Here is a 19,276-nt window from a genome sequence, read left to right as displayed (position 1 = left end):
AGTCGGCCCCTGTTTCTGCTCCCTCGCAGCTCCCTGCCAGACAGTCCACATTTTTGCCAGGAGCTGGGAGGGAGCAAAAACATGGACTGGTTGCCGGCCCCGGAGGACCGGATTGGGAAACAGGGAAATTGGTATTTATTGTATCTGTTTTGTGTTTTTTGTAAAGCTGCTTTTGTGACATCTGTCTTAGTACAAAGTAGCACAACTGCTGGCTGATGCTGAATGGGACCTAACTGGGTGAGAACCTCCAGACTGGTTTTTACACACCTGTCCTGCATATGTGCTTAAGATTAGTGGAAGAAGTCACTTAGAATATTGCAATATATAATCCAAACTGTTTATAAACTTTGGATCGAGTTATATCATTTATTTATGTGTATTTACTAATAAGGCTTATTAGTGGACGTGTGGTACTAGACAGGGTGAAGTATTTCTGAACTATTTCTAGTAAACTTGACTGTTGGTTTGAAGAAGGAGCAGGATTTCAGGTAGAAGAGGAGCCTACACTGACCTTTTGACCACTGTGTGCTGTTTCTGGCCGCCTTATATTAAAGTGTACTGTTGCACTTTATGCTGCTTCTATATTTTTTTATTTTGCAAATATGAACCATCATGCAATAACATGCTATTGCAATTTTATGAGAATCTGTGCTGCATTCCCTGACAGTGTTCTACATTGGAGCTTAACAACATTTTATTTTTCTATTCTATTTTTCTTCATTCTGAATAAAATGTAATTATATGTAAATTCAAGTGATCATTATCATTCTGTAACTATGTCATAATTTGTGGTGTAATAGATCATCCATGCATCCATTTTCCATAACTGATTGTCCAATGCAGGGTAGCCGTGAGCTTGGAGCACGTTCTGGGAAGCGTAGCGTTTGTTGTGGATTCTCATCCCATCACAGGACAAATCAGCACCGAGTCACGGTTAGAAACGCCAATACACCAAAACCTTTAACCTAAATCTTTAAAATGTGGAAGGAAAATGCTGATATAATATTTACATATTTACATAGCTACATATTTACATAGCTACATAGCTACATTTTAAATTCTGTCTTTATATACGCAGAGACCACATCTGGTTATCCGGTGATAAAGATTTATTTATTTTCCTGATCCTCACTCTAATTTTGCTGAGATTACTCCTGTACCAAACGGGTCTGTCTGTGACACCCTCTGACTTGTCTGGATGCCTCAAATTACACTGTATGCACATCTGCAGTGGCAGCAACAGGAAGAACAACACATACCTCAACTGGAGGTTTAAAGGCATATAACAGATCTGTAGACAGATCTAGTGTAACATTACTTCACTCATCAGCCTTGGTTACACAATTACATTTTCAGTATTTTAAAGTAGTTTCTGCAGTGTAGGCATAGAACTTGGGAAGCACTTGAAGTTGAAATCAGATGTTGGTTAGTCGTGAATTCTTTTGTCTTTGCGGATGCAATGTTTTCCCCTAGATAGCTGTGATCAAATAGAGATTTGTGTTCATAGTTTTTGTGCAACAGCCATTCCATAATCTCTCTCTGTGCCAAGAGTAAAATCAAAGTTAAAATCTGCCCAAAATTCCATTAATAACAGGAAAACACCTGTTTGGACAGTGAGGGGGGGGGGGGGGGCTGTCACCTCTGCAGATTTTTTTCCAGAAGCAAAGCTTTGTGGCGAATGTCACTCTGACATTCCACCTACATACCATGGCAGAACACTTGCAAAAAAGTGCCCAGTGTGGACTTAAAGTTTTGACGTGCTGCGACTCTCTCTGTTCCAGCCCCCCCATTTTTCATCTGCCGGGTGGGTCGCCAGCCCAATCATAAATTTAAGCGCCGCTCCACAAGGGCCGGGGGTTAGGCGACACGACACTTACTTTGCCCATTCAGTCGCCCCCGTTTATGGGGGCAGGTGAGACACTGCTCACAGGGGGGAATGTGCTGAGTTTGGTGTTGGCACCATCCCGGTCTCCACCCACCCACCCCCTTTTCACCCGTGGTATGTCAGCACCTCCAGATGGACCCCCTGGATCACACGGAGCTACGAGTTTGTCTGAGGCATGTTGGCACAGTTCATCCCCACAGCAGGCTGCTCCGAGTGAAAGATTTACTCTATTACCGCGTCTCACTTTTCACATCACGGCTGCCTGCAATAGCAAAGGTATAAAACACTTATATGGGATGAATCTCTGGTATTTATTGACACAACCAGTTACACATTCAGCTCTCTGATCCATATTTAACACAGTCGGGAGGGAGGGTAGATTCTTTGTTTGAACCTTTTTTTTATTTTTGGATGTGTGTGTGCATGCATTCTCTCCCAGAGAAGGATATCAAATATCAGAGTCATGATAGTCATGGCAGGGGAATATTGCGCGATCGACTTCGCCAGATGTTTCAATTGGTCACCTCTCTTCACTTAGCCCCAGTAAACCATGAAGACACCTGCTTCCCCACCTGCAGGATGTACAGAGGTCCACGGCAAGATCTGTTGTCGTCCTGAGCATGATAACATGGTGAACATTGCCTCCATCCTCCAGAGTTCAGGCGTCTTTTGTGTGTGTGTGTGTGTGTGTGTGTGTGTGTGGGGGGAGGGGGGTCATGTATATATTATACTGTGGGAACCAAATGTCCCCACAATGTAATAAAAACCTGTTATTTTAACGTTGTGGGGGTCACCTTTTCAGTCCCCACAAGGGGAAACTCAACTTTATAAAAAGTTATTGACTGCAATCAAAAAACTAAAAAGCCAGAAGTCTTGTATTTTGTTTGCTTACTTATGGTTATGGTTAGGGCTGAGTGGGGGTTAAGATTGTTATTGTTGGGATTAGAGTTTTGCCCATAGAAATGAATGGACGGTCCCCACAAAGATATGAATACAAATGTGTGTGTGTGTGTGTGTGTGTGTGTGTGTGTGTTTGTGCGCGTGTGTGTGCGCGTGCGTGCTCGTGCATGCGTGCATGCGTGCATGTGTGTGTGTGGAGTTTGAATGTTCTCCCAATATTGCGTGGGTTTCTCCTAGGTAGTCTGGCTTCCTTCAGATCCTATCTCCCTCGGGTCTCTGCTGCCTGAGATGGGCTCCAGGCCCACAATGACCCTGACCAAGATAAGCGGTTGATGGATGTATGACTGGATGGATGGAACAACACAGCCATTGAAACATTCACCTTCAGACAAGTTAAATATACTGAGTTGTTTTTATTCTTATTTTAGAACAACACAGGCTCTGAACAATGCAACAGACTATGACATCATTCGCAAAATCCTGTTTCAATTTTAGCTTGGAGAAATGACGGCAAGCAGGGATCATTTATTGTTAGTACTCTCTAATTTAGCTTTAAACATAATGTCTGTCTGCTTGTTCTTAAAAACCTATTTTGCTCGGCTGAAACATTTTGTACAACAGAAGTATTACATTAGTCTGAATATTCTCTGGGTACCTGGGTTGTCCTTCAACCTATTTTGAATGTGTGTGTCTGAAAAAGGTGGCCCTCAACAAAATCTGTGCATTATTCCAAAAAATAACAGAACTAGGCTGTAAGGCGACCTTTCACATCAAATTTAGTATGGGGAATGTAGATGGAAAGCGTGTAAAAATGGGATTTTACAGTTACTGCAATATCACAGTCTTCATTGGGAAAATGGGAGCTAAAATGAGTCTTGATGTTGACTGCATTCCAGCCGATAGATAGATAGATAGATAGATAGATAGATAGATAGATAGATAGATAGATAGATAGATAGATAGATAGATGATAGATTAAACTTCTTTGTCTCACAAATCTGTGAGAACCAGCCCAATTGATGCAATCATGTTTGCAATACCTAATTTTGTTTTAAATAATCTAATGTTACATAAAGGATACAACTCTGGCAACATTATTAGTAAAAAATACAAATGGCATGTCACATATTTTGAATCTTGAAGGATGGTTAGTTTTATTTTGATTGCATATTCCATACTCCAAAATAAACCCTTTAACACAGCTGAAAACTGAGCCTGGTTTTTATTAACAGGAAAATGAAACACCATGCACAGGTCTTAGATGGCATCTATTCATTTGGCAACTGCTTTATGTACTTTCAAATTTATGTGACGTTAAAAGCGGGTGGGTACTTTGTTTTTGTTATTTCCTGATTAATTTGGGCTCTGCAGGGCAAAGTCACAGGTTTAGACAGGAGTAAACTTGAAATAAGATAGCATAAGATAAACTTTATTGATCCCAGGGGAAAATTCTTATGCATACAGTAGAAAGGTACATAAAGTACAGACAAACAAACATGTAATGTGAAACAAACACATAGTATGAAGAAGTAAACATAATGCAAACAAATTTTTTAAATCATTCAGTTCACGAACAAAACATTCTGAAAAAGAATATTAGGAATTAAATAACTGGGACGTTTCCCTAACATGTTATTGGTGGGGAGTCTCATGTCAGCACGTCGTTTGTGCTTTTCTCCAATTCTAATGGTGAAAAATAGAAAGTTCTACCAAAACGAAACATTTAAACATTTTAGCAATAACTAAACCAAGTCATGGTGACCACATTTTACTTTTTTGTACACAGACCAGAGCACTGCAACCAGTTTAGCACATAAAAACAATCCTGTTTTTCTCCATGACACATTTTCAACAGTAGATAATGAGTTAGAATTCTATCTTGATTTATTTTGCTGTGAATGACTTTAAGTAAAGCTGTAAGAATAATGATCTCTTACAAGATTAAACAATATAAAAGCAAAAATGGGCATTTTGATTAAACATTTAAGTGTGTTTACTAATGGGCACTTGCATGGCATATTAGAGAATGTAGAGAACTTTTTCTGCTTCTGTGTATTTTTCTGAAAATCTTATTGTTCTACTATTTTAATGTTTTTGTTCGGCATTTCAGTTTGTTTTCAAGATTTAAACTGTATTGCAAATACTCTGTGAAATCTGATATTATATTAGTCATCACTCACAGCTCATGGGTTTAATGGAATAAACATCTGCCTTGGACTGTGCCTTACATTGGGGGGGGGGGCTTTCCTCCAACAGACTGGTGCTGCAGCTGGTACCTTAGATCTGGCTTTGTGAACAGGGGTCATAGTTGAGGAAATTTCATTTATGCTGTTTTAGTGATTTTTTTCATTGAAGATATTCAGTAAGGTATTTTTAGTAATATAGCAGTTGCATGATTCAGTTGCATCTTTCACACATCCTCAAAATGTATTTCCAAGGGTATGCATTTTGAGATGTTTTTCATTTAACATTGTCATCGATTATTTAAAATTTGGCATTTTTCTATTGTAAGATGAAAGTGTAAAACTGAAATGTGTATGCATTCAATTTCTACCATTGTTACTTCTAATGAATTTTGTATCCTGCGTCTAAATAAGAAAGAAAACACATGATTCATAATTCATTGAATACTGTGGATGACATAAGCTTCTATTCTGCATGAAAATGCTGGAATCTTTTCATGGTTCTGTAGCCACTATGACGTCACCGCTATTCCAAGGCCTCACATGACAAAACACCCAGCATGCATATGGAATCGGTTACTGTAGCCGTAATTCATCTGAGAACTAACATGAGATTAAGTGAAATGTGCAACTGCGGTGCTCAAAACATTGTGATGAGTCTGCAGGCAGAAAAGTGAGATAACTGAAGCTCCGCAGAAAGAAGGCAAGCATCTTACACATATTTAATATTAGACGGTACATCTCATGTGTCTGTTAAAGGCGTATGTTTCTAGGTTATAGTCTGAGATAGTGTCTGTAAGGTATTTGTGTCAGATCGAGGTAAACATGTTCCTGAGTTTGGTGGAGGGAGGCTCTTGTCTCCGGTTCTTTCCCACGTAGCCGCCTGATCTGATGCTTCCCCGTTGTCACCCTACCTACACACAACATTTCATTGCCAGTTCCCACCAGTTACAGGGCACCGGGATCAATGTCATGAAAGATAAGCTTTGTTCACAAGGCATTAACTCTCATCTGGAATTCATCAGGGCCTAAAGGTGCCTGAAGACTTGGCCCCTCTAGATATTTCTGGTGCCTTGGCCAAGCGCCCAAACTAGCCGATAAAGCCAGATAAGGTTTTCTTCAAAATGAGCAACGGGGCTTCAATCTTGATACTGTTGCAAAATAGCTGGGGGCCTGATTATATTTTGGTTGTGTATTTTTTTTCTGCTACTACTGCTTGAATGAGGACAGCGAAGTCACTGCAGGCTCTTCTCGATATGAGGACAGCGAAGTCACAGCAGGCTCTTCTCGATATGAGAACAGTGAAGTCACTGCAGGCTCTTCTCGATATGAGGACAGTGAAGTCACTGCAGGCTCTTCTCGATATGAGAACAGCGAAGTCACAACAGGCTCTTCTCGATATGAGGACAGCGAAGTCACTGCAGGCTCTTCTCGATATGAGGACAGCGAAGTCACTGCAGGCTCTTCTCGATATGAGAACAGCGAAGTCACAGCAGGCTCTTCTCGATATGAGGACAGTGAAGTCACAGCAGGCTCTTCTCGATATGAGGACAGCGAAGTCACTGCAGGCTCTTCTCGATATGAGGACAGTGAAGTCACAGCGGGCTCTTCTCGATATGAGGACAGCGAAGTCACTGCAGGCTCTTCTCGATATGAGGACAGCGAAGTCACAGCAGGCTCTTCTCCATATGAGGACAGCGAAGTCACTGCAGGCTCTTCTCCATATGAGGACAGCGAAGTCACTGCAGGCTCTTCTCGATATGAGAACAGTGAAGTCCTAGCAGGCTCTTCTCGATATGAGGACAGCGAAGTCCTAGCAGGCTCTTCTCGATATGAGGACAGCGAAGTCACAGCAGGCTCTTCTCGATATGAGGACAGCGAAGTCACAGCGGGCTCTTCTCGATATGAGGACAGCGAAGTCACTGCAGGCTCTTCTCGATATGAGAACAGTGAAGTCCTAGCAGGCTCTTCTCGATATGAGGACAGCGAAGTCACTGCAGGCTCTTCTCGATATGAGGACAGTGAAGTCACAGCAGGCTCTTCTCGATATGGACAGTGAAGTCGTAGCAGGCTCTTCTCGATATGAGAACAGTGAAGTCCTAGCAGGCTCTTCTCGATATGAGGACAGCGAAGTCACTGCAGGCTCTTCTCGATATGAGGACAGCGAAGTCACAGCAGGCTCTTCTCCATATGAGAACAGCGAAGTCACAGCAGGCTCTTCTCGATATGAGGACAGCGAAGTCACAGCAGGCTCTTCTCGATATGCATATGCATTTTTTCAAGAACTTTTCTCCTGGTAAATTCTCTATTTTTTTTCAAGCATGTATTATTGTACAGTTTTTGAATAACAATGCAAACCACCCTGGACAGTTTCTGGTTTAAAAGAAATTAAATGTGCTTAATTAAAGTGCTTCCCTGCTGAAAAGACCTTTCGAATGCTTTTATCGCCAAGCTGGATCAAACACCGCAAATTAGTTTTGAAACACACTGAGGCCCGGAAGCTCTGTGCGCATGGAAACTTCAGGGTGTGATTCCTGCCAAGTTAACTGAGCGTGTCTGTGACTTCAGTGGATCACAGTTTATGAGTCTGTTAAAGATAATTTATGACACCAATGGGAATATATAATGGAAATGAGAATATATTCCAGGATATTATATTTTAAATTAAACTGAACAAAATAATGAATTAATGTAAATTAAAAAGCCGTGAAAGGAAAGCGTGGCCCATTTCCCCTTGGCCAACTAAAGTAATTATAATGCTGAAATATAATTTTATTGGCTGAGAGAGGAAGAGGGGGGTGGGGTAATAGGGGGGTGGGGTAATGGTGCTGTTTCGGCCTGGAAGGTTCAATTAAATTTCCTCCAACAGTCAAGCCCAATTGCTGCCTATGTTAAGTTTAAAAATTGTTCAGAAAAATACAAAGCAAAAATATCCACGAAGAAGTGCTTCAGTATTACCGTATGGTCTGTATAATAATTACCAAAGAAGGCACCTCAGTATTACCGTATGGTCTGTATAATAATTACCAAAGAAGGCACCTCAGTATTACTGTATGGTATGTATAATAATTACCAAAGAAGGCACCTCAGTATTACCGTATGGTCTGTATAATAATTACCAAAGAAGGCACCTCAGTATTACCGTATGGTCTGTATAATAATTACCAAAGAAGGCACCTCAGTATTACTGTATGGTCTGTATAATAATTACCAAAGAAGGCACCTCAGTATTACTGTATGGTCTGTATAATAATTACCAAAGAAGGCACCTCAGTATTACTGTATGGTCTGTATAATAATTACCAAAGAAGGCACCTCAGTATTACTGTATGGTCTGTATAATAATTACCAAAGAAGGCACCTCAGTATTACCGTATGGTCTGTATAATAATTACCAAAGAAGGCACCTCAGTATTACCGTATGGTCTGTATAATAATTACCAATATTCCCAAGGCTGCCCAAGCAACATAAGGTGCCAGCTTCACAGATACCCATTCCACAGCCCATACTGCTTATCCAGAAAATATTATTTAAAACATTAAATAAATTCTGGATTTGCTGGGTTTTTTAGATAAAAAAAAACATTTGGGGTTTTGTCAAAGTGGAGAACATTGGCAATGTAAATCACTGCAGATACAGATCAGAGTTACGATTATTAATCTACTATACTGGACCACCTATACTTGCCCATATTCCTATATTCATTGATATGTGCTTCCATAAGAAAGGCTCAGATCATACAACACGCATCTAATATGCATTATACATATTAGAAAAAAAAATAGTTCCTTTTCCCACAGTTTTCCCACAGATTCTAGGTCTCAATGCTACTGTGTTCCACCACGATATTCATCTCACAATTTTGGGCTTTTGGCATCGTTTATTTGTGGAAATATTTTTAGGATACAACATAGCATAACATAAAAATATTTACAAAAGTTTAATAAATGTGACATATTATCCCAGAACAGCTGCTTATAAAATTAAATACATAAATAAAAACCTTGGAAAATTACCTGGGAACTATCAGGACTGGCTAATTCCCAGGCATCACAAACACCATTACAATAGTTCTGACCCCATATGAATGTGTATAAATATAGCTCTGTATACTGAGTTGTGTAAACTAGTCACAATAGTGAAGTAATAAAAATATCCATTGACAGACAAAATGTCCTGTTATTTATATGTTATCGATAGAATGCTTTTAAAATATACTCCACAATTTATTGACATAATGACAGGAGTACAGAGACTGAAATACACAACGTACTTTTGTGTTTTACCCAAAATGTCACAATGAAGATTAAACTTAACCGAAGGGCAGCTCATTTATCTAACAAGAATATTATTTGAAGTACTGTTACAGGGATTTAGCACATAATTTATGTTATGCCTTGGACATTTTCCATTAGCTTTTCTCCTTAATGCATTTCCAACAGCCGACAACAATTATTTCTACAGGGAAAATGAGTAACACTGGGATCTGATGATCATGCTACAATTGTATTTAATTTGCAATGAAAAAGGAAATGCAGGAACCATAGCTTGTAGGTAGACTGCATTCCAATTCAGCTTAACATTAATGACAGTTAATGAAATCTGAGAGATTAGTAATGTGCTGAGTTTAAACAAGACTCTATTAAAATTGAAGAGTTCTGCTGAGCCATGTAACCTATGATCTGAAACCTTAAAGGTAGCCATTATCTCAGGATTTACCAGCTGGGCTTTTCAACTGTTATTTACTGTATTTAATCCCAAGTCAAAAAACAGGGCATGAGAGCAGCAATGGACCTAAAAATATGCATTTGAATTGTTCTTCATTTTCAGCACAGATCTGCATTTCAGGAGCAATCACTGATAACTGTTTGAGGACTCTGTGAACTATGAGGAAGCATTGATGATACATCAATCCATCATTCATTCATTCATTTATTCATTCGCCCCATATATGAGCAAAACACGTGACCATGACCAAAATAAGCAGATGGAAGATGGATGGATGGATGGATGGATGGACAATATAACTCAGGGGTGAACTGACAATGATTCCCAGAATCTTGTAACTCGATCAAAAGTACCAGAAAGTGACTGGCTAATAAAAGAAAGTATGTAATCCAAAAATAAAACAAAAATACTTTATATACAGTTGGTTGTTATTCAAAAATGCACTGGATCATAACAGCACTGCTGTTTATGAATCTGATTTGCAACTTAATCCCAAAAGTCTTCTAAGCGCTGTGAGAATGTGTACTGGTCACTAGTGAGTGCTACCGCACAAAGAAGTGAAAATGCACAGCTCCTGTGTTCTCTTGGCTGGCACCAGTTTACCAAAAATCCCATTTTAATTTCTGTAATGAGACTGGTTTATGGTTGACTGAGTAGCCACAGGGCCTGTTTAGTCTGAAGCTGAGAAGCCCCTTAATTCTTAAATAAACTCACTATTGCTTTTCAGGTAAAGATGCTCGTCAAACAAAAGAAACATTTTTAGGGGAGCGTGAAGCTCAAGGCTGTATATACACTTTGGGGGGGAGGGAAGCATATTAGTCATAAACTGAAACCAGAAGTGGAGCTTTTTTTAGGAGGGAATGAGAGCGCTTACTTCCCAGTGGAGTCCCAGCCAGGGCCTCTGTTCAGGGGCTGCAGGCACTGGAGGAGAGACCATCTGCCAAAGAGAGCCCCCCAGCAATGGTCACTGAAGGTCTACTGAGTCGATGCATATGAGGAAACAAAAAAACATGACAATGGCCTGTCTACTAGTCAGCCTGTTGTGGGGTACAATTTTATGGCTACAATGAAGATTAGTCATCCTTTAAAAAATATCCGAATGCCATACAATTCTTTTTGTTTCCCTCTATAGATCAAAGCACATTTTCGCAGTTCTCAATTAGCATAAATTAAATGCAAAAAATGCGAAGGATTCTGACAAATACACAATGAACGGCCAATTACGTAATCAGATCTGAGACTGTCTGCGATTTACTGTGGCTATTATTTCAATGCTGTGGTTTGAAATCTGATGACTGCTTCACCACTGGAAGGCTCCGTTTACCACCTATGTGTTGCAATGCTTCTCACACATTCGCTGTCTCTCCGTCACCAGATCATTGTAAACCCACTGCCAGGGCCTATAGGCGACATAGGCAGCCATCTGGGGTGCCACCTTCTGATGGTGCCGACGTAGCCAGCCGATTCGGCATATACAACCATGCTGTTATACTACATGAAAAGGCATAAAGAGTCACAGTCACAGAGCACTCAACTGGTTGGTTGAAACAAAATCCCGGTCTGGACTTTTACTCTCTGGACCTGAATTACTCACCTCTGGTAATCCTTGCCTAGGGCTCCACATTGGCTAGGAACAGGCATGCCATGGGTGATGGTTTTATTGTGATTCATTAGAAGAGGCTCAGGGGTATTTGTTTGAGGGAATAAGTCCAGAGGATATCAGTGTATAACTTTAGAATCCTTACAATTATGTTCACCACACATACAGCTGTGGAAAAAATTAAGAGACCACTGTATTTTGAAAATCTGAATTTTTAAATCCTGGTTTAATCCCGGTTCTGCTGGCAGGAGGCTACACTGCGAGACAGGCTGCTTCCAGACTCAAATGTTTCTAAAACGGCGGTACAGAAGGACAAGGTGAAGCAGGAGACACTGGGAACGACCAGAAACCAGCCAGGTAGAGGGCGGAAGAAACTTTTTAATGCCAGAAATGACTGTCAACTTATCCGGCAGTGCTTCATCAGAGGATGACCTCAAGTGACCTTCAAACAGAATGGGGAACATTAAGGGGTGTGAAGTGCACTGCTAGGGCAATTCATAACAGGCTCCTAGAAGCAGGACTGAAGTCCCATAAAGCAAGAAAGAAGCCCTTCAATGAGAAGCAGGGAAGAACCAGGCTGCAGTTTGCAAAAAAATATATGTTTTACACAGACGCAGACCCATAAACTGAGAAGTAAGTGAAACTATAAAGGTTGCTGTGGTCTCTTAACTTTTTCCAGAGTTATATACTGTATGGATAGTGCTCATGGGGTTAAGAAGGAATTTGTTTTGTGTCAGGAAACTTTTAATTGCTTCTTTCACATTTTTTAGAAAAATCAATTGTTCCATCCAACAGGATGCGTTTTAGATGCCAGTACATGGAATACTACTCAGCATTCGTGTGAGGTTCCTAATAACATTAATAAGAAAAAGGCAAGCATTATTTTCTCTAAAAAAATATTTAAATTTAATTTATATGAAATCAAAACCATCCACGTTTTTGACCCAGAAACCCAGTCATCCACTAACATTGTTACTTTTTCCATGAGATTCCAGTGACTAACAAAAGCACAAGCAAAGGCATTACTCTCCAAAGCTATGAGCAAATCCAGCTGGTAAACATTAAAAGCAATGAGAGTCCTGTAAACTTAATACATCAAAAAATTACTATTTTTTCCAGACCATTGTCTTATTGCTGTTTTACCCATTGCTTTCAGTCCCTACCATGTACACTGTTAAAGTGAAGGATGAACTGACATTATATCAATCTGCAACTGAGCTTTAAACTATGCATGAAAAGTATCCATCCATCCATCCATCCTTCCTTCCGGGGCCATGGGGCCTATTAAAGCTTTCAATCTAAAAAATTAAGCATTTATTGCTTTTAGCAGAATAATACATTGAAAATAAAGAGAATAACACAATTCAGATTAAAGCTGGATCCTACTTTACTCATTATATAAGAGACTGGCTACACAGTGAATATGGGGTTACCTGCATAGAGGTCCAAAGCATTATTTACATATTATAGAAATAAACTCACAGTAATAATATGTTCAATATTAACATAAACTAGATTTGTGAGGATTTATTTTTATTTTTTGCACCTAATGTTTTCACAAACCCGAGACACTGTAGCACGGACACCTACAGATAGGCCACTGGCAAGGAGTGCCGTATAAACAAACGCTGCTGGAGAATCTGCCAGAGGAGGTTTCTTGGGGTGATATACATGCAGTAGAAATAGGAAAAGGATAATAAATTATCAGGGTTTTAAAGTATGATAAAGATCAGGCCAGCGAGCTAACAACACGCCACCCTCTGAGTTTAGAAAAAAATGTGGCTTTATAACCACATCTCCAGCTGGAGGGGCCACCATGGAGGCCACATAAACACAGCTATTATTAAAGCCCACAGAATGAGCTGTCATTCAGACAGCCAACCACAGCAATCCCGGACATTTATCCTGCAATACTTCAATCTTGTAGCCTCTTGTAAGCATTGAAATTCAGAAATATACTTATCTTTCCATGCTGCAAATATAGGTCGACGAATAAATTACAATTGCTGGTTTACTAAAGTCACTCTGCTGTACGGTACCCGGAATTTCTTTGAGATCTCTTGGATTAAACTGCAAGTGCATAAAAATTGAGGGGATGCATTAGGGCTCGTTAAGGCTTGTATGGTGCAGCGGAGGTTTGGAGATTCAGAAATTGACCATAATAGCCTTGTGATTTCCCAAATGGTCCAGCTGCTTATCCTCAGCAGAGCCGAGAGCTGCTGCCAGCGAATGGCAAAGAAACATCCAGCCTACTGCTTCCCATCACTGTCTCTGTCTGTGTAAACAGGCACGGTAAGTACAAGCTGTATCTGCAAGGGTAATAAAACGTGCTTGTGATCAGTGCTTTATAAAACATCACTGACTGCTTCAGAGTAGGACTGTAATACTTATGAATACAGTTACATTTATGTAATTAACAGACATTTGTCCAAAGTGAGGTACGACTGAGGCAAAGAGTACATTATAAGAGTTGTTATTGAGCATAACAATGCAATAACAAAGTGTCATTTATGTAAACGTAATATTTCCATCACTTTAATGGCAGCACCATGTAGCGTTTTAGTAATTAGTTGTTATAATCCAAAATATAGAAGAATCTAGGTGATATTAGTACAGAATCCAGGCATGTTGGCGATTAGCAGAGATTATGTTGACAAATAATTCTCCACACAGAGAGTGCAGAGGTCAGCGTGCGGCCCAGGCCTTCTGTGCTTAGTGAGCGGCGCCGGTGGCCTGCAGGCCAAAATTGCCTCTTGTCCCTCTTATTATATACTTAGTCCCAGTGGGTGTTTCTCTCTGCAGGCTCTTAATGAGACCACGGCCAGGAATGCAGGTTGCAGACCCTTTCTGGGAATCGAACACCTGGAAACACCTGGAGTGCCTTCCAGGCAAGCATTGAAAACAGGTGAGAGAGGTGGAAAAAAATAAAACAGCACAGACACCCCATGAGTTGCAAATCACAGTAATTCAATAACCATGGACTTAAAAAACAATCACCACACTTCACTTACACTTGTAGTTATTGTAGTATAACCCACTCATACTCATTTGTACTTTTTTGTTTATTGAATCTGTTAGTGGATATTTCTCATATTAAAATAAAACCCTGTAAGAGATGTTCATTTTATCCATCCATCCATCCATCCATCCATCTTCCTGCACTTATAGGTCTGAAGGGTTGCAAGTCTGAAGCATCCAAAACAGCATGGGGCCAGGGTACCTTCTAAACAGGATGTCAGTCCATCGTAGAGCATGCATGTCCACACATGCAAACACACTATGGGTATTTTAGAACCATCAGCCTACATTACTGCGTGTCTTTGGACTGTGGGAGACAAGCAGACTAATCAGGAGAAACAAGTACGACGCGAGGAGGACGTACAACCTCCTCACACGCAGGAGAGAGGTGGAATTCCAGCCCCCAACCATGGAGGTGCAAGGAAATGTGTGAGTGCGCTACCCACTGAGCAGTCATGCACAGTCATGTGCTTCTTGTCCGTCTTGTTTAAGTGAAACATTTATTTTTTGTTCTGGAAGCGGTACAGACTCCCCTTCATTCACGGAAGTAAAAGACATGGAAAATTTCACTATGCAGAATTACAATGTATGGAATTTCAATCATATGGATATAACATAATGGAATAAAACGTAGAAGTAAAATAAAACAACATGAATAAAAATTAATCATATACCATAAAATTAAAGTAATAACTGACTGCTCTCTTCCTGGTGAGTCTCCCAACCCTCATCAGGGCAACTATAAACAAATCAGGCATTTACACCAATTGAACACATTGAAACAGGTGTCCTTTCCCAGAGCTTCAGTTTAAAGCATCATTTCCTCAATGTAGCACATCTGCTTTTAATCAGCAGTCTGAGGGGAAGCACAGGACTGCCTGGGCAGCCATGGAGATCCCGAATGGGGGAATCCCAAACATTCATTATTCCAAAGAACTGTCCTTCCACTTTTGCTTCACCTAGAGTTACTACATAACCCTTCCCAGCTCACTGGATTCCACTTCCTCTATGGAATCTGTAGCAGAAACTCAAGAGCATTTAGATTTAAACATATTAATAGGGATGCACACAACTGCACACAAATACACATCTGCTGTATACTGCAATACGTGTGGCAATTTTCTGTTGTAACAGTGGAAAAAAAAAATTATGTGCATTATGACAAGAAATTACCATGCATTTTAACCTTTATATGGCTAATTTGTTCAAATCCATCTCTGCTTAATTACAAATTATGCATTTTCCCATTTAACTGTACCGCATGTTTCATTATTAAACTGTGCGAAAAAGAATGCAAAAAATATAAGGAATGAAGAAAACTGATACTGAGCCAATACTAACTAATTAGCAAGAACTTCATAAATAGTTTATAAATATTAGCAAGATCTGCAGTGTGTATACATTTTATAGCTAGGTGACAAAAGTAACATTGTAATTAATTTGAAGTTATACGTTGTAACACAGATTGTAGGCAATCTGAGAACAGACCTTAACAGGTCCCTAACATAAACAGTGCAGAGAGACAGAGGGATGAGATTCATTTTGAAATCAAATCATCTGCCCACTGCTTTTCAGTATATTGAAGACAAGTTGAATGCATGACAAGCTTAGGTAATGTGGACAGCAAAAAAAGAAGGGTAGTATTTGCAATATGTGGGTGGTCTTTCTAAAGAGCCCCAGTGCTACAAAAGATAAAAACAAATTGTTCGTTATATAGCGGAAGAGCCTATTCAGTAATTACTGCTGTTCGCCCCAATAGGCAAAACAGCCCTGGTGCTCCTGGTCTGCGAGTTACAACAATAGAGATTCTTTGGCTCCCATATAAGCCAAGAAATAAATGGTTCAAAACACTTCAAAGGAATCCCATACACCAGGATATAACTTCATATTATCATAGGTGCCCCATTTCTTAAGAGGAACCGTGTGTGTTCCTGTGTCTGAGTGATTCAGGGATTCCATCTATATGGAATCATTGCTTTCTCCTATTATTAAGGTATGACAACATGCAAACATTCCGAAAATCTTTTCAGTTTGCCACTGACAGCAGCAAGACACCAAGCAAGACATCTAAACTCCTCAACATACAGAAGATATTTTATGGTATGTCACCTGTTTATAAAGCTTATTTGCTCTTGATTAATTTTTAGAGAGATGGGGCAAAAGAAAGAGGATGTTTATGGCCTTTTCACTTCTGCAGAAGTGGAGGATTTCCTGCTCTTCCTGATGTCAGTTATATTTTTTTTCATAAAAGATGTTTATAAATATCTTTGAAGACTGTTGCCAGAGTGACAGTTTACTACAACAAAACTAAAGATCAGTTTCCTTTTGGGTTCATGTGCAGAGAGGTCTAATTCTAGTAGAGCCAATATGGTAAGAGAGATTTACAGTCAATGCTGAAAATATCCAAGAGCTTATTTCACCTCTATCCAGCCAGTACACCCATAGTGGCCCCACTGTTTTCCTCCTCTGTATATCACTGAGTCATAGTTCACATGGAATCACAGTTCAAAGTCACATACCACTAGACTCAGTAATCCTGCAGATTAACTGTATACTGCAGGCCCCAGTGTGTTACTAAAATTTCCAGTTCATGGCTGAGCTGAAGCAAGATTGATAGTCAGTCAATGAGTAGCTGATAATCACTGCATTTCCTTCCATCTTCTTTCATTATCAACTTCTTTTGCAACTTATCCTACTTTACTCCTATAACAACTTGTTAGACAATACTTTTATTTAATGGTTTCTTAAGGCGTATGCACACCATCCTACCCACACACAAAATTATGGTCTTGCTTTAGGCGTCTAGCAAGGTTAACACAAACTGGGTACAGACAGTCCTGTGCTGGGCTATTGCTGCGGCAGTGCAGGCACATACAAGCTCCAGGAATTCTGCTGGCCCAAAAGCATGGTGTTTTATTGGGGTTTTAAGCTCAGTCAGTGGTCAACCAAGCCGCATTTGGAGGTTTAGGCGTGGCCAACTAGTAGCTGAATAATAATGGCGTTTGCACACTAAGTGCAATAATTCAGATGATAAATTCTGATGATATATCACTTCCTAGCTGAACATGAAACTTGCTGCTAAAAGAAAGTGCATCCAGAGGTCAAGGTTCTGTGTTCACTTCAGTGATTTATTTCATTGTTATGCTGTTCTTTTTTGCTAAAGGCATTATTATTCATTGTTAAAAGACAATGAATGCATTAAAATCAATATATATTTTTTAAAAAGTGATAATTAAAACAAGTGACTTTAATCAGTAGTCTCAGTTCATATAAATCATCTGGTGTTTAATCAACGCATAGAAATGGTAATTAAACATATAAGTAAATGACACATATTTGTTATGTTAAGAAACTATGTTAATGATAGGCCTTTGCGTTTCTTAACGTGGTTTTGTTTCTTGTGCGTCAATCTCCCCACACCCTTACTTTTTGCCCTGAGCACTGATTTTGGTTGTTTCCTATTCAGGTCCTACAAACTGTTATCTGGTCACGATGTAATTGTTGTCAAATTTCCGAGGTTAGAAACTGCTCAAGGGATAAGGGCGAGGGGAGAGCAAAAGGCTTTAAAGCCAAAAACTTCCACTGCCCTCCGGGGGACTGAGGTAAACAGGATAACAGAAATACTATCATTTTTGTTCTACTGTATGGATACAGTGTAGTTCTGTAAACACCAGGAGTTAAATACATTGCAGTAGTCAGCTTTCAGTATTCTGCTGACATGAGTTACTGAGCTGATAAGTATTCTAGTCTGTTGGACATTTGCTATGGAAGTAAGGCAGTTGAGTACATTTATTTATTTAGCCCACACTTTTGTCCAAAGTGATGTACAAGTGAGGAAAGCTTGGGGTTAGACGACAGGGTTAGCCAACATCTCTGGAGCAGTTGGGATTAATGGCCTTGCTTAAGGGTCCAAATGACATTTGACACAGGACTGGAAACCACAGGCTTCCAGACACTGATCCCTAATCCCTGAGCTGTAGACCAGCACCACTTCAGCTTATTATAACACATGTTTCTCCTCCATTAACACTGGAATGGTTGTCCAGCTCTCTTATAATTGATAGGAAGACACAGTTTTGCATCAGTACAGAATTCTGCAGAATCCAGGATATTTTCTATCTGCCCCCCCCCCCCCCCCCCATCCCTCCGATGTAGATGTCTCTTCTGTGTGATCTTCTCTTCTACCTCTTGCCTTAATATAGCAGATAAGGCCACTTAGCCAAAAAGTGTCAGGGTCGGTACCCGTCTGTCCCTGTCCTATGTGTATTGTCCCCTGTTGGCCAGCAGGTGTCGCTGGTCATCCTGCTTCCCCCCCCTGTCTGTCTTGTAGTCCTTCATCCCCTAGTCTGTTTCCCTGCTCCCTGGGCTACTGGGCTGAACAAGGAGCTCAGATGCTAAACCTCGCTAGACATGAGTCACCTTTTTAATTTATAGTTTTATTTTATTCCTTTGTGTTTTGTATCTCTCAAGTCTTTCTCATGTCTAGTGCTGTTTAATTATTGTTGTCTTGGAGCTGCTACATGGACCTCCATTCCAGATGTCCCACCATAACAACTGGAGCTTATGAAGTATTATAATCAACACTATAATGCCTTATGACTTATGTCGATAGAAGATACTGTAATGATTTATTAATTCTTACACCAACCATTATAATGTATTATGAAGGTATCTATAGTTTATTATAGATTATAGCTTCAAGTAAAATGTTACTCTAGTGATATATCAAACTTTTAGTACTTTAAAGTTCCTGGTACCATTGAAATTAAGCATTCTAATCAAGAGAAAATGGTTTTCCTTCAAATTTCAACCTGCTTCAGTAAAAAAAATCCAGTTACTATTTGCTGACAGAAAACATGTACAATGGTACAGGTTAAGTATTTGTCTCTGGCACCCTTAAAAAAATTTCTTTTTTTTTCTTTTTTGATTTGCCACACTGCCAAGAGTATGGTTGGTAGGTA

The 19,276-nt window shown here is 39.8% G+C and overlaps 1 long non-coding RNA gene across 1 annotated transcript in view; it reads left to right on the top strand.

Annotated features, from left to right (window-relative positions):
- LOC111857686 (uncharacterized) overlaps positions 1-15,425 on the top strand; it is a 43,597-nt gene extending 28,172 nt beyond the window's left edge. The window contains exons 3-5 of the long non-coding RNA XR_002841425.2: positions 13,488-13,589; positions 14,100-14,202; positions 14,466-15,425. This is a non-coding gene — a long non-coding RNA (uncharacterized lncRNA). The remainder of the gene's footprint in view (positions 1-13,487; positions 13,590-14,099; positions 14,203-14,465) is intronic.
- The last annotated feature ends 3,851 nt before the right edge of the window (positions 15,426-19,276 follow it).

The sequence above is a fragment of the Paramormyrops kingsleyae genome, chromosome 14 (assembly GCF_048594095.1).
Source record: "Paramormyrops kingsleyae isolate MSU_618 chromosome 14, PKINGS_0.4, whole genome shotgun sequence".
In the NCBI taxonomy this organism is placed as follows: domain Eukaryota; kingdom Metazoa; phylum Chordata; class Actinopteri; order Osteoglossiformes; family Mormyridae; genus Paramormyrops; species Paramormyrops kingsleyae.
Note: the sequence above shows the minus strand (reverse complement) of the source record. Positions and strands in the feature narration are given on the sequence as shown.